Source organism: Marmota flaviventris, chromosome 10, assembly GCF_047511675.1.
Source record: "Marmota flaviventris isolate mMarFla1 chromosome 10, mMarFla1.hap1, whole genome shotgun sequence".
Lineage (NCBI taxonomy): Eukaryota > Metazoa > Chordata > Mammalia > Rodentia > Sciuridae > Marmota > Marmota flaviventris.
The window spans coordinates 119,567,710-119,582,439 of NC_092507.1; the positions used below are offsets into that span (position 1 = coordinate 119,567,710).

At 45.2% G+C, this 14,730-nt stretch overlaps 1 protein-coding gene across 1 annotated transcript in view; it reads left to right on the forward strand.

The window, feature by feature from the left end:
* Positions 1–2,919: 2,919 nt before the first annotated feature.
* Adar (adenosine deaminase RNA specific) overlaps positions 2,920–14,730 on the forward strand; it is a 49,058-nt gene continuing 37,247 nt past the window's right edge. The window contains exon 1 of the mRNA XM_071618403.1: positions 2,920–2,981. The gene's annotated coding sequence lies outside the window, so the exon portion shown is untranslated. The remainder of the gene's footprint in view (positions 2,982–14,730) is intronic.

Genomic DNA, 14,730 nt, shown 5'->3' on the forward strand with positions numbered 1-14,730 from the left:
TTTCTGGCCCAGAGACTTTCCAAGGCTGTGAACAACAGCACAGCAAGCTCCCTCTCCTCTGGGGGTTTCCTTGCCCTTCTTCCCTCTTGAAGTTAGTTCCTCCCTTCCCTGCATCTTCATTTGTTGTGAAGGAACTCCCTTGCATACCAACCCATCAATGCTGGGCCCAGGGAAAGCCTGTGTGGCCTATCCACATCCTGGTCTTATTTTTTTTTTCCTTTTTCAGCCCTAAAATACCATAAGCCCCCTAAAATTTCTCAGCAGAGGAACTAAGATGGCCAAAATATATGTAAAAGAGATGCTCAACCTCAGAGATAGGCCAATAAAGCCAGGATGAGATGCCACTTAACTCTCATCTCAACGACAAAAATCAAGAAATCCGAGATGTTCGAGAAGATATAATTGTTGGTGGTGAGGTAGGATAGAAGAAATATTTAAAAGATGGGCAAAAAAAGAATCAAGAGGAAGGGAAAGTGAAGCCAGATTTAAAATTAGGTAGTCAGTGTAGTTAGGTAAATCGGGTCTAATATCGAGTGAGATCTAAAATGGAGGCCATGTTGAGAATGAATTCCCGGAAAAGTTGAGCAACTCTCGGAATGTTAATGAAGTCCCGGAAACAGCCCCCAACAGATTTGAAGATAGCCCATCCCAAAGAAATGTTAATGAACAGCCCCAGCAGATTTGAAGATAGCCCATCCCAAAGAAATGTTAATGAACAGCAGACTTGGAAGATGCTGACTTGAAAGTGCCCAGATTACTTCTTTGGCCCACCTGTGTCCCAACCCTTCGGGCCTTCCCACCTACATTCCATCACTGAAAACTATAAAAAGGGGAAACAACCGCACTTCCAGGGATTCCACCTCTTGAGTCCCCTTCTTCCTCAGGGAGAAGTCTTTTCTGTTGTCCGTTAATAAACTTCTAATTTTCCACTCTGACCTTGCCTCGGCGTGCTTCTCTGGTGTTATTCTTCAGCATTGGGAAGGACTCATCACCGGTCAACAGCGGTAACAAAAGGAGACTATAACTTCAATCTCAAAGACTTGTACTGAAGTTTCTCTTACTGTCTAGCCACCCCCACTTCCAAGCTGGTTCTCTCTCTCTCTGGCCTGTCACTCTCAAATTTCTAGGAAATCCACAAATCTTCACTTACAATCTTAAGGTCACTAGAAATTCACCCACTTATGAAAATTGACCATGTCCTGTTAATTAGCTCATCAATATATGTATTTTTAGAACAGATTGACCAAAGAAAGATACAAAGCCCATAATATAGGGTAATTTCCCAGAGTTGATCAGATAATGGATAAGAAGACAACCTAAGGATCCTGAGAATTGCCAAACTACTCTAAACCATCGCATGATCATCAGACTGATGTCATCCCCATATACCTTCCTGTGCCCACCCCTCACCAAGTTTCCTTTTAAAGAAGTGCTTGAGAACCCCAACAGCATATCTCACTCATAGACCACATTGTCCCTTGAATGGCTGCTCTGCATTCCTAAATAAATCTGTGCTTCTGACATATCCTGAAATTCCTTTCTGCAAAGTTGTCAAAGACCCTGATGTCCTGAGTTGGGTCTTCCTCTGTAGGACTTCCCTGAACCCCCTTCAGTGACAGTAGGAGTGTAAAGTGATACAAACACTTTGGATAAAAATTTTGGCACTATCATATAAAATTAAATACTGGCATACGAAAGACCTATCCTTTCTACCCCTAGAAAGGTAATGCTCATAACAGCACTATTGGAAATAGCAAAAGACTGGAAATTGTGTAAGTGTTTGGCAACTGGAGAATGGATAAATAATGGTACATAGTTGATTATTATGTATACTTGCCTTCCTTGCCTTTTGGATGGTTCATGAACAGTAGCAGCGGAAATGAACAAAACACAATTTTACTCATCAATGATTTTATATATGCATATATATGGGCATGTTTTACATATATATACACATACATTAGTAGGCATTCAAGGAAATATATATATATATATATACACACACACATTCATATATGTATATGTAGATGGCCACAATACCTTCATTTTATTTATTTTTTTGTGGTACTGAGGGTCGAACCGAGTGCTTCACATGCTAGGCAAGCGCTCTAAACACTGAGCCTCAACCCCAGGCCCATGAATGAATGAATCTTCAATCTCAAATGAATGATGAATCTTAACCTTCTGTGAAAATAAAAGTCCCAGGACACTAGCTCAAAGTTTGAACACACACACAAAACTAATGAAAATACATTTCTTAATACATGTGAAAAGAAACCAAAGCAATGCAATAGTTGTGTAAGTGCAAGTTCGGGACGGAGCTTACTGCCGCGGGGAAAGCAGCAGCAGCAGGAGCCACATCAGCCCGGGCACAGCTGAGGTCAAGTTCCCCGGGGGCACTGCACTCCCTGGAGGCCGGGGACAGCCGGCCTGGCGCACCTAGGCAGGCTCCACCACCGAGCTAGCATCCCCAGCCCTCACTGGGGACACTGCCGTTCCAGGGTGTCGTTTTAAACATCGGTTCTGTTGGGCCTAGGGCCCTCCAAGGGCTGCTGATGGGAGCGCACCAGGCGCTAATTCTGCGACGTCGAGTCCATCTTCGGACAGGGCTGATGGCGGCCCCGCCTGCAGTCCCCCGGCCCGCCACCGTGGGTGACGGAGGACCCCACGAGGCCGAGCGCAGGGGCGCGTCCCCTCCCCCGAGCGCCTCCTCCCCCCCCCGCGGCCGCACCCCCGCCGCGGACAGACCCTCAAGCCAGCCCAGACCTGGCCACCAACCCGAGCTCTCCGGGGCACAAACAAAAGAGCCCGCGTCACGTGGGCGCCTCCCACGCCGGCGCGCCGGTGACGTCACGGCCCGCGCCCGGCCATTGATTCCCGGCTGAAGGTAGCGCGGGCGACGTGGTGGGGGAGGGCGGGGGGAGGGTCCGGCGGCGGCGGCCACCCGGCGCGGGCTGCGTCCCGAGGAATTCCCGGACGCGGTAAGTGGCTGTCCCCTTCTCCGCCGTCACCTGCCCGGGCCCGACTTGCGTGGCCTCTGCAGCCTCGGGGGCTGTGGGAAGGGGAAACGCGGGGGATGTCGTGGGGGGCGCTGAAGGTGGCCGCAGGGGCAGCCAGGGGACGCCGCGGCTGCTGGGGACAGCGGCGGGGCCCCGCAGCCTTCCGGGAGCGGGCGCGGGGCCCGTGCCTCGGGTGCGTGTGTGTGCAGCCGTGTGCACGCGGGTGTGGGCGGCCGAGGCTGCGCACGGATGCTCTGCCGGCCGCGCCGGCCGGAGCCGAGCAGCTGGGTACCCGGGCCCCGGGTCCTCTGTCGCTGCCCCCGCCTCCGAGAAGGACTGGAGAGCGCGGCGCCTGGGACCGCTCCTGGGACGCGCCTTCCAGCGCCTTCTCCCCCAAACGCACTGGACCAGCAGCTCACCCCGGGGATAATACCCGCTGCCCGTGCGTGTCTCGCTCAGTGACGGCGTGGGAGGCCACCGCGGAGAGCCCACTGCGGGGTCACGGCCGCTGCGCACAGCCTCCGTCTGGCTCTGGTGCAGGAGGCCTAGTTGCGTCACCTCCCTTTCCTTCATCTGTTTGGCTTGATTCCTGGGCCCCACTAGAGGGTAAGCCGGCCCGAGGTGTTCCGAGGTGGTGTCAGCGTTTGGGGAACTTGCCTCCCCAAAGGGATACCTGTCATGGGATTTTGAGAGCCGTGGGCAGGCGAGGGCAGTGCAAGCGCGCAGTTAGCTCAGGCGCAGAGTCTAAGCTGCAGCGGGAGGATACACACAGAGGCCTGCACCACCGGCTGGTGGCCGGTCGCTGGAGTGGGAGGCAGGGATGCTAGAGCAGGTCATTGGGGGCACAGAACACGGGAGCTTCAAAATGTCGCCAAGCGCTGAGTGATAATACCAACTTGTTTCTCTACCAAAGGGCTCACTTCTATTGCCTTAAAGATCCTGAAATATCTTGTTCATTATTTACCAAGAGAAAAGTGCTTGCTGTAGGGGAGGCAGAGAAATGGAGTGGAAAGGGGCATAAACTTAGCAGCAGTGTGACATTGAGTGAGTTATTTAACCTCTACTCCTACTTGGGCTTATCTACAAAATGCAGATAATTATACCTACCTTGCAGGGTTGTCAGAATTTGAAGTGTTTAGCTATTATTAGTAAGGGCCTAGTACCCAGGCACTTGAACTTGTCAATACTGAAGATTTTTTTATTGGTTCAGCTGCTTGACAGACAGGGGATCTTTTTGCTATTTTGGATGTTTGCTATTCTGCCAGATATGATAAAGCAGACTGGTGTGAGTGTGAGTGTGTGTGTGTTTGATGAGGGGGGATGGGGAGGAGTATCAAAACCCATAATCTCTCTACTGTAGATCATATAAAATGCTAGATCTGGAAAGAGATTAAGATCTCACTTTATTAATTATAGCTTCTCTTTAATGTTTATTTCATACCTGTCACCATGTGAAAAACTTCACATATACTAATTTATGTAATCTCTCCAGCAACTTAATGCAAGAAGTAAATATCATCCCCATTTTACAGATGCACAAGGTGAGTCTTGGCCTAAGTCCTGTTACTACTAGTTAATAGCAGAACTGGAACTTGAGCCAGGGCATCAGGCTCTGTGGTTTGGGTCTTATTCTTTCTAGTGTTCCAGCAATGTGAAGGTGGTATGTGGGGGAAGGGAAAGCCAGCATTGGCTGCAAAAATAGCATCTCATATTGTTCCAATGATACCTTATTTTTTTATTTTACATTTTACCCAGCATTGTCCAGATGTGAACCAAGATTTGGCCTTTTCACCAAGAGAAAAGGGAAGGCTCATGGGCATGGGCACACAGTGCTGAGATCGTGGGCACACAGTAGGTATTTGGTAAATGCTTGTGGAAAGAACAAATCTTGAGGCATTGTCATTCTTGCCAGAAGGAGGCCCTATGCTTAATGCCACCAAGTCTCCTTAAGCTAGCTATTTTTATATACAACACATTGTAACATAAGCATCTGATTCATGGATTTAAAGATCTGAAACTCTTTCAGACCAAGATTGGTGTTATTATCTGTGACTAACTGATTAGAGTTTTTAAGTATGCGAACAATGGAATCTGAGCTTTTGGGCTTTTGTAGTGATCTCTTGAGATATACCAATTTGTTTTGCTCTAACATCTGTTCAACGTGGACTTTAATGGGTACAGCTGCTTGAGTTAAGTTTTCTGGAGAGCACCAGATGATTGTTTGGCATCCAGAATAAAGAGTTCAAAATATTAAGTTTCTTTCAAATTTAAGTTTTTGAGAAAGTTCTGTGACTGATGTGGATTAATGTGGGAATAGTAAACCAATTTTATTCATTTGTTCATTTATTTATTTATTTACTTATTTTGCAGTACTGGGGATTGAACCCAGGGGCCTCATGCATGCCCGGCAAGCGCTCTACCACTGAGCTACTTCTTCAACCCAGTAAACTAGTTTTAAACAGATGGCATTCATGGTGTTTTTGTGTCATTTCTCTATTCTGTGTCATTGCTTTCTTTAAAGATGACTTAGGTCCAGATAGTGAACTATTAGGAACATGCGAGGTTTATATAACCCATCCACATAAACTGATCTACACACACATGCTGCAGTTCCTCTACCCAAGAAGCTCTGGTTCTGTTTCTCACAGATGCCCTGAGGCCACCTGTTTCACCATTTTTATCAGACTCGATGAGACCCTCTGACATCTCTCTTCCTTTCCCCTTTATACCATCCCCGACCGCACACAAAAAGTGTCACCCCCATACACATTAATCTAGTTGCAAATGGAAGAAATCCAAAATGAACCAACTTAAAAAAAAAAAAAAAAATTTTCCCATTTTGGTTATTTAACTAGAAAGTCAAAGGTGAGCTTCAGGCATGACTAGATTCTGGGGCTAAAATTATATCATAAAGGCTCTCTTGGCCCTGTCTTTCTCTGTTCCTTTTGTTTTTGTTTTTTTTTTGTTTTGTTTTTTTTTTTTTTTTTTTTTGCTTTTTCTGTGTACTGAAAAACTTGATTCTTGGCAGTCTCAAATTTATGACCTTCTAGCTGTCTTCTAGCATCTCAGCTAATCACTACGACAAGGGTTAGGGCTAGGGATTTCACAATTGAGCAGGTCTCTGTCTCAGGCCCACACCTGGGATGGAGAAGTAAACTGTCCCTCCATCAACTCATGGGCTTCCCCACCTGCTGCTGCTGGGGATCAAACCCATGCCTTGAGCATGCTGGGCCATCCCCGCACACTGAGCTGCATGCCCAGCCCCGCCCTGACCACAGGATGGGCAAGTGCAGAGGACTAGGCAGGCAGAAATGCCAGACGACTACCGGAGGTGTGCATCTGTGCACAGGCACATGTGCTTGAATGTGTGCTCATATCTCACTTCTTCAAGGCCCTTCCAGAACCTTCCAACTGGAATGAATCCACTGGTCTTGCTTGTCCGTCACGCACTGTTCTCTGCGTGGCGCAGCACCCACTGTGCTCTGCACTCCTGCCACGCCTCTGCATCTTCCTTTTGCGCTGCCCTTGCCCTCTGCTTCCTCTGGCTAGCTTTTGGACCAAGTCATGCTTCTTCCAGAAGCCTCCGGAACCCTTCATTGAGTTAGATACCCCCTCTCTCTGAGCACACCCTGTAGTAGATTTTTATTTCTGTTTGGTAACAGTTTACCATTCTGTTTTCCACTAAGCAGAACCCCTTTTTTGTATTCCTTACCTCCTACCCTTAGCCAGCATTATTTTTCTTCAGAGCACACACAATCACTGGCTTTCTATATTTATTTGTTTATTATTTTTCTCTCCTCTTTGGAACATCAGCTTCATGAGAACAACCAGGAAAGGAACATTGCCTTGTTTGATATCCCTAGTGCCTAGGATGGTGCCCAGCACATAGTAGGTGCTCAGTTAATGTTTAGTAAATGAATGAATGAAAATTTGCCCAGAGGAAGAAAATGCTAGCTTCATGTTACTAAGGATTCCAGTCAGCATGATAGATGGAGTCTCATTGTAAAGGTCTGACACTGAGTATTGCAGATCATCCCCAGAAGGCAGAACCTTGCTCTCCATGTGGGTTTGAACCTGCAGAGATCAGGCCCAAGGAGAAGCCCACTGGGAATTCCACCCTGTGTGGACATAGACCTGACTCACTCTCAAATGCTTCTGAGTCTCTCTGTTTTTTTTGTTTTTGTTTTGTTTTTGAGATGAGGTTTCCCTATGTTGTTTAGGCTGGCCTTGAACTTCTGGGCTCAAGTGATGAGCCTCCTTGTGCAGTGTCCCAAGTATCTGAGACTACGTGCACATGCCACCACACCCAGCTCCTTTCTGAACTTTGATAGGTTGTTTATTAAGGATTTTTTTTTTTTTTCATATCCTAAAGCTTTTTTCTTGGATATTTATTTTTGCAGTGATAGGGATTGAGCCCAGGGCACTGTACCATGGTACTACAATCCCCAGCCTTTTTTTTTTTTGGAGATAGGGTCTCTCTAAGTGCTAAGGCTGGCTCAAATTTGCCATCCTTCTGCCTCAGCCTCCCAGGTAGCTGGGATTACAGGCATGTCCCACTGCATCTGTCAGGAGTATTTATTTTTAAAACATTTCCTTGGGCACCTACAATGTGCCAGGCACTGTTCTAAGCTCTTTATAAATAGCAACTCATTCCTAGGCTGAGGTTTTGGGGTCAAGGGTTATGAACTTTAAGACTTGTTTTCTTTTTAAATATCAAGACACTCATGAAAGGACAAATGGAAGTAAAACATTCCCATTTTAAAATTATGAAAGAAGTAAGGTCTCTCCATCAGGTTCATCCTGTCCCCCAGAAATAGAGCCACCAGTAACAGCTGGGTGTCTGCAGCCCTTTCCTGAGGTCTTCACACTCATGGTAGTAAGTACAAGTTACTGCATCGTCAGCATGCACGCTGACCTGCACCTGGCCTTTGCCATTGCTGTCGTCAGTGTGACATCAGTGGCACCCACTGCCATTGTCCAGAGCCTCCTTGCCCTGGGATGTGTGCAGAGCCTGTGGGGGACCAGTGGCTCTTCAAGGCAGTGGCGCTCAAGCATCTGACTTCAGCCCTCTCTTAGGGGGAGCCCAAATCCATACCCTCACTCCTCCACAGCACACCATCTGCCTGGGTTAGTGCTATGCCTTAACTTGGGGGAATCCCACCCAGTCCATGCCCACCTCCAACACCACACGACAAAGGGAAAATATCCCTGTCTTTCTTTTTAACAATAACAGAAAAGTAATTCTCATGCAGATACAGACTGAACCCCATATCTCCAAGCTCCATTCCAGGCCAGCTGCAGTACTCATTAGAGTGCTTAGTCCTGATTGCTTCCTAAAAAGCAAATACAGATTGAGTGTCCCTTATCCAAAACGTGTGGGACCAGAAGTGTTTCAGATATCAGATTTTGGAATAGATGCCTACACATCCTGGGGATGGGACCCAACACTAAGCATGAAATTTCACTTACATTTCATGTATGCCTGGCCTGTTTTAGCCAGCTTTTTCCCTGCTGTGACTAAAAGGCCCAACCAGTACATTCCATTCCTCAGGCTCAAGGTGAGGAAGGACGTGATGGTGGAAGAGTGTGGTGGAGGGAAGCAGCTCACTGATCATCAGGAAGCAGAGAGATCTCCACTTGCCAAATACAAACATATGCCCCAAACCCACGCCCCCAGTGACCCACCTCCTCCAGCCACACCCCACCCACCACTAGTTACCTCTCAGTTAATCCCATTAGGGGTTATTTTGTTGATTACTTAAGGCTCTCACACCCAAATCATTTCCCCTGTGAACCCTCTTGCATTGGCTCACACTTGAGCTTTTGGGGGACACTTCATATCCAAACCACAACAGCCCAAATGTACTTTTATACAATTTTTAAAAATAATTTGTGCATGGAATAGCATTTCATGGTATGGAATTTTCCATTTATGGCATCGTATCAGAGCTGAAAGGTTTCATATTTTGGAGCATGTTGGGTTTCCGATTATCAGAGAAGGATGCTCAGCCTGTTCCCGTTCCCACTGCCGTCGGCGATGCCTGAGCACTGGATGTGTATCTCCCACCTGCCCTCTCTAAATCTGGCCATTTTAACTAAAAAAAGGAAAATCTAACTCAATTGAAAATGGTATTTCATTGTAATTTGTAAGTGAACATTTTTTGCTTATCTTACTACTTTTATTTCTATTTTCAAAATTCTCAAATAATATTTTGTTTATTAATTTATTATGCTCAAGTGGTTTTAACATAAATTATACAAATGCTCCAAAAACATGAGTACTTGCTCATTGCAAAAGAAAAAAGTTAACTTGCTCTGAACATTTTCCCATTTTATCATTCTTCACCTAATTTTGGCTTTATTGTTAAATATGTAAAACCTATTTTTCATTCTTATGTAGACAAATTTTAATCCTTTTTGAATGCTCTCTTTGCTTGTAAGTTTCAAAGTTTCTTCTTCATTCTGTATTCTAGTTTTGACATGACTTTCAAAAGCTAATATTCAGTTTTATTTCAGATTTTAGGAGGATACTTGATGAAAATGTGTGACACTTTAAATAAAAGCAGTTTTCATTAGATAAAGGTCTATGTTTTATTTTAAAGATATTTACATTACTATGCTTACATATTTTCCCCTTTTAAAATAATTTATCAGACTAGCAAAGCTTGCTCCCACAAACCGATTCAAACGGAGGTGGTTCCCTACGTCTAATGATCTTTCGACTTTCCAGTTTATAATGGCTCGGAAGCCATACACATTCAGTCCCAGGTCAGCCACACAGAGAGGAGGGGAGACCACAGCGCTCCGGTTACTGCTGCTAAGCTGTGATGTTCATGGGTTAGGTGTGTAAGCACTCTCTCTCCTTGTTCTGTTTTCAACCTGCGATGGCTCATTGGGCTGTGGCCCCATCATAAGTCAGGGGGCACTCTTTCTTATAATTTTGGTGTGCCTAGCATTTCCATAAATTGCTGCAGGAAATGATATTGATCTGGAGCTGTGGGGTTTAAAGAGGCACTCAGCTGTCAGCAAGCAGCTTCTCAGTAGGAGGTGCTGATGGATTCCCCTTCCTCACTTTATCCTAAGACCTTTTTATTGGGATATAGCTATGTGTGACCTATGTGTTCTTTTCATATATTTTAATTGCCACCCAGATGGAGAAATAAATCTTCCCATTGCCCCAGGAAGCTTCCCTGTGCCCCTTTCTTTTCTGGGGGTGCTCTACCACTGAGCTACCTCCACAGCCCTTTTCCTTTTAATTTGAAACAGTCTCATTAAGTTGCCCAGGCTGGCCTGGAACTTGTGATCCTCCTGCCTCAGCCTCTGGAGTCTCTGGGGTTACAGGCATGTGCCACCACACCCAGCCCCTGTACCCCTTTGTAGTCACTACTACTCCCAAAGACCACTTCTGTGCTGATGTCTAGGACCACAGATTCGTTTTGTCATTTAAATTTCATACGAGTGGAATATGCAATGCCGCAGTCCGGCTGCAGCAAAATAACCCGGGGGGTGACGAAGAACTTGTGTACGTTGATACAGCAGGAGTAGGAGCCGTTTATTGCAGGACAGGAGCAGTATTTATACATTCCACACAGCTTATCTAATTAGCATAAACTAGATACATCAGTCAACCAATAAGAAATCTCCACACTTAATGGCTTGCTGGTGTTACTTCACAAACCACTCCCTCTGGCATTTTGCCAGGCGCCATCCAGACTTGTTTACAGACTCTAACAATGCAATATGTGCTTTTGTGCGGGGCTTCTTCCAGTGAGGTGCAACAAAGTTGTCTGGGTCCGGATCCACCGTGTGAATACACATCAAGGTGTTTACGGACAGTCGGGTTGTTCCAGTTAGGGGCTAATAAGAGTAAAACCCCATCAACATTTTTCCCCATTTTTCTATTGTGGCAATTAAACAAACAAACAACATAATGTAAAATTTACCGTCTTAAACCATTTTTAAAGGTTCAGTAATATTAAGTATATTTACATTGTTTTGCAACACAAATCCAGAACACTTTGGTCTTGCAAACTGAGAACTCTGTTCTCATTGAACCTAACTCCTTTCCCCCTCCCTCAGCCCTTGGTTCCTGAGATTCCTGTACAGTCTTTTCGTAGACATTTCTTTCATTGTGGGGACTAAGTGCCCAGGACTACCGTCGCTGGGTTCAGCCTCGACAGTTTTCCCAGACGGTTGTGCCACTCTACATTCCCACCCACAGGATTCTAGCTGCTTCCCGGCTTAGGTATTGTGAACCTTTTATCTTAGCTGCTCTGGTAGCTGTGAAAAGGTATTCCACTGTGCTTTTGTCTCACATTTTAGTCATTTATTTATTATTTACATGGGTTCCCCATCACTAGACTGTGAGCTTTGTCAATATCGTCTTTTTGTTTTTAACCTTTTTTGTGTGGGGGCTGGGGATTGAACCCAGGCCCCCACACATACTAGTTAACCGCCCCCCCCCATTTTAAGGGTGATACACACTTTTTATTTTTTATTTTGTATTTTATTAAAAGCAAAACTGAAGATTATAGAAAGCTATCAAAATGTAAATAAGACCACATCCTAAGTGTAATGGATGCAGGACAACTTTTCTTGATCTTTATGAGTTGTCTGAAGTCCCGCCTCTCAGACGTCACCATTAATATTTGGGTGTTTCATGCATTGCTGTGCTGGTTGACCCAGCAACTCAACAGTGTCCAGCCCTTCACTCCACCATCTTCAGATGTCACCTACTCACAGCAAGGGACCCTTGCCCCAGAAACCCTTCCCCAACAGACTTCTTTGGGTGGTTTGCTGGCCACAATTATCCCATGTATCACTGCCCACCTGAGGGAGTGGAATGCCAAGACCATCAAGGTCCCCTCCCTCTGGGTCTCAGAAAGAGCTGATCCTCTCAGAGGTAAGTGGACAAAGATCAGGGTTCCCAGAAAGGAAGGCTCCATGCTGGGGTGGGCAGCTGGTCAGCAGTGTTCGCCTCTTGGGCACATGAGTCTTCAAAGCTGCACCTGTGCTAGGTTTACGGTTTGGGGTTCTGTTTAGGAAATTAACCTCTCCCATTGTCTGTAAGTATCATCTTTGTCATGATCCACTGGAGCAGGTCTACAGCTTCAAGTGTTAAAGCTGGTTTCAGTTTTTTGCTATTTTAAACCATGCTGCTTGTTCATGTGAACATAGATGTTCATGCTAAGTTTCAAATTCTCTTCCTCGAGATTGATTTTATGACTTAATGACATTGTTTAATGAATAATGATGAAATAATTTATTACTTTCACATGATCATTATTAACTGAAGTTCTAAACGTACTAAAGGCTTTCAGCACACATTAACCTATCACTTGGTAAAGAAGTTGAACCCATCAGGTAGCCTTACTACTGGCATAGGAAAGTGCCTGAGTCTCCTCCTTTCCTTGTTATTTTTTCCTCTTCTCCCCCCCTTTCTTTCATTTGCTCAGTACGTGACATTCATTTGGGAAACAGTTCTTGAGCACCGTCTGTAGACAAGGCACTGTGGTGGCTCATGGAAGCACAAGACTTTCTACACAGGACAGACAGATGTGATTAATCAAATGATCTCAGGAACGTAGAACGACAACTACGTAAGATTACAAAGAAAGCTACCTAGGGTTCTGGGGACTGCGAACTTTATATGCCCTCTGATATCAGAACAAGACCAGAAGAGAAAAGAGTCTGTGATTTGGCTTTTTCAAGACTGCAAGAGAGTTCTGTGCTATTGGGCAGTAGGACAGAAGGTGCTCTTCTTGAAGTCTGTTGAGAGTGGGCTAGACCAGGGGTGGGGACCTCGTGCAGATCTTGTTTCACTCTGGGGCCTTTATCCTAGGAGGAATGGGCTTATAGAAAGGCTTATAGAACAGAGGTGGCAGGGACCTAAATCAGATTTGAGAACTTTTCAAAGAGGCCAAGATGGATTCCAAGAATCCGATTAGATCATGAAGGTAGCCGTGGTCCCCACCAGCGCTGAGTCATCCCAGTGGTTAACTGCTGACTCATTTTCATGTCTCTGTTAGTTTGAATATTTTCCTGAATGTCTGACAAGCACTTGCGCTTTGTTTTAGTGGGGATAACATAGCTTCATGGCCAGGAGCACCCACTCTGGAGCCAAGATGCCTGGCATTCACTGTATACTCTTGGAACCTCTCCGACTGTGTTCCACTCAGCTTCCCCTTCCATAGACAGGCAGTGAGCGCTTCTCTCACAAGATGGTCGTGGGAATGAAAAGATAATCTCAGAGCTGCTGTGCGTTCACTCTGCTCCAGGTGCGTGAGCATCACACACACGTGTACATATTAACTGTCTTGCGCACGTGTGGGGACGGTAACGTCTGTGTTTTCATTTGTGTATTGGTTTATATATTTTTAAACTTTTTACTGTGAACATTTTCAAACATCATGTTGTTTTTCTTAAATACAAAACTTATTTGCAGTGAACCGGTATCAGTCTTCTCCTTTGTGATTCTGCTGTGAAACAGATCAAATAATACACACAGCCTTTTTAAAATTCATTTTTACTTAAGGGGTTTCTATATTTAATCTTTTATTACAATTGAAATTGGGTCTATTAATGTAAAGCAAGAATCTAGATTTTTGTTTTTCTTTCAAATAGCCAACCAGTTGGCCCAGCTCCATCTATTGAATTATCCGTCTTCTCATTGCTACAGCTTTTTTTTTTTAGCTGCAGCTGGACACGATACCTTTATTTTATATGTGGTGCTGAGGATCGATCCCAGTGCCTCACACGTACCAGGCAAGTGCTCTACCACTGAGCCACAGCCCCGGTCCCTCACGGCTATGGCTTTTGAATCTTTATTATGCACTGGATTCTACACACAGTAGGGTTCGTTTGAGGAAATGTGGCACCCACTCCCTATCCCCCAGCCTCATAGAGTTTGTAGTAAATTGTTTTAAAATTTGGCAGGAATTAGCATTTATAGGGGTTAGTATATCTTTCTATTTAGGACATATACTCAAATTTTTATAACTTGCTGCATGCAAGCTCTACATATTTCTTAAAATTATTCCTAGATATTTCTTTTTATGTTTTGCTTGCTATTAAAAAATAGAATATTTCCCCTAAGTATAAGGAAATTGTTGTGTTTTGTATATTTTTCTTATATCTAGCCATATTCCTTGACAGGTGTTCATTCTAAGAGTTTGTCAGTTGAACCTCTTGGCTCAACTAGGGTTGTGACAGTATCATCTTCACATAATCCATTTTCTCTCCTCTTTAAAAAAAAATTATTTTTAGGTGTACATGGACACAACACAATGCCTTTATTTTAATGTGGTGCTGAGGATCGAACCTGGATCCCGCCCGTGCTAGGCGAGCGCTCTACCGCTGAGCCACAATCCCAGCCCCTTTCTTTCCTTTTTAATAGTTATTTTAGTTAGCTTTGTGTTGCCGTGACCAAAAGACCAGACAAGACCAACCTAGAAAAAGGAAATGTCTATTTTGGCTCATGGTTTCAGGGGCTCAGTTCACAGACAGCTGACCCCATGGCTCTGGGCCTGCCGTGAACAGTATGGTGGAAGGCTGGCAGCGGGAAGCAGCTCAGGACTCGGCAACCAGGAAGTGGGAGAGAGGCTCACAGAGGACAAAGGCACACCCCAGTCCTCCCTCCAGCCACAAGCCACCTGCCTACTTACCACCAGTGAATCCACACCAGGGGGTTGACCACTGACTGGATTGTGACTCTCATAATCTGATCATTCAC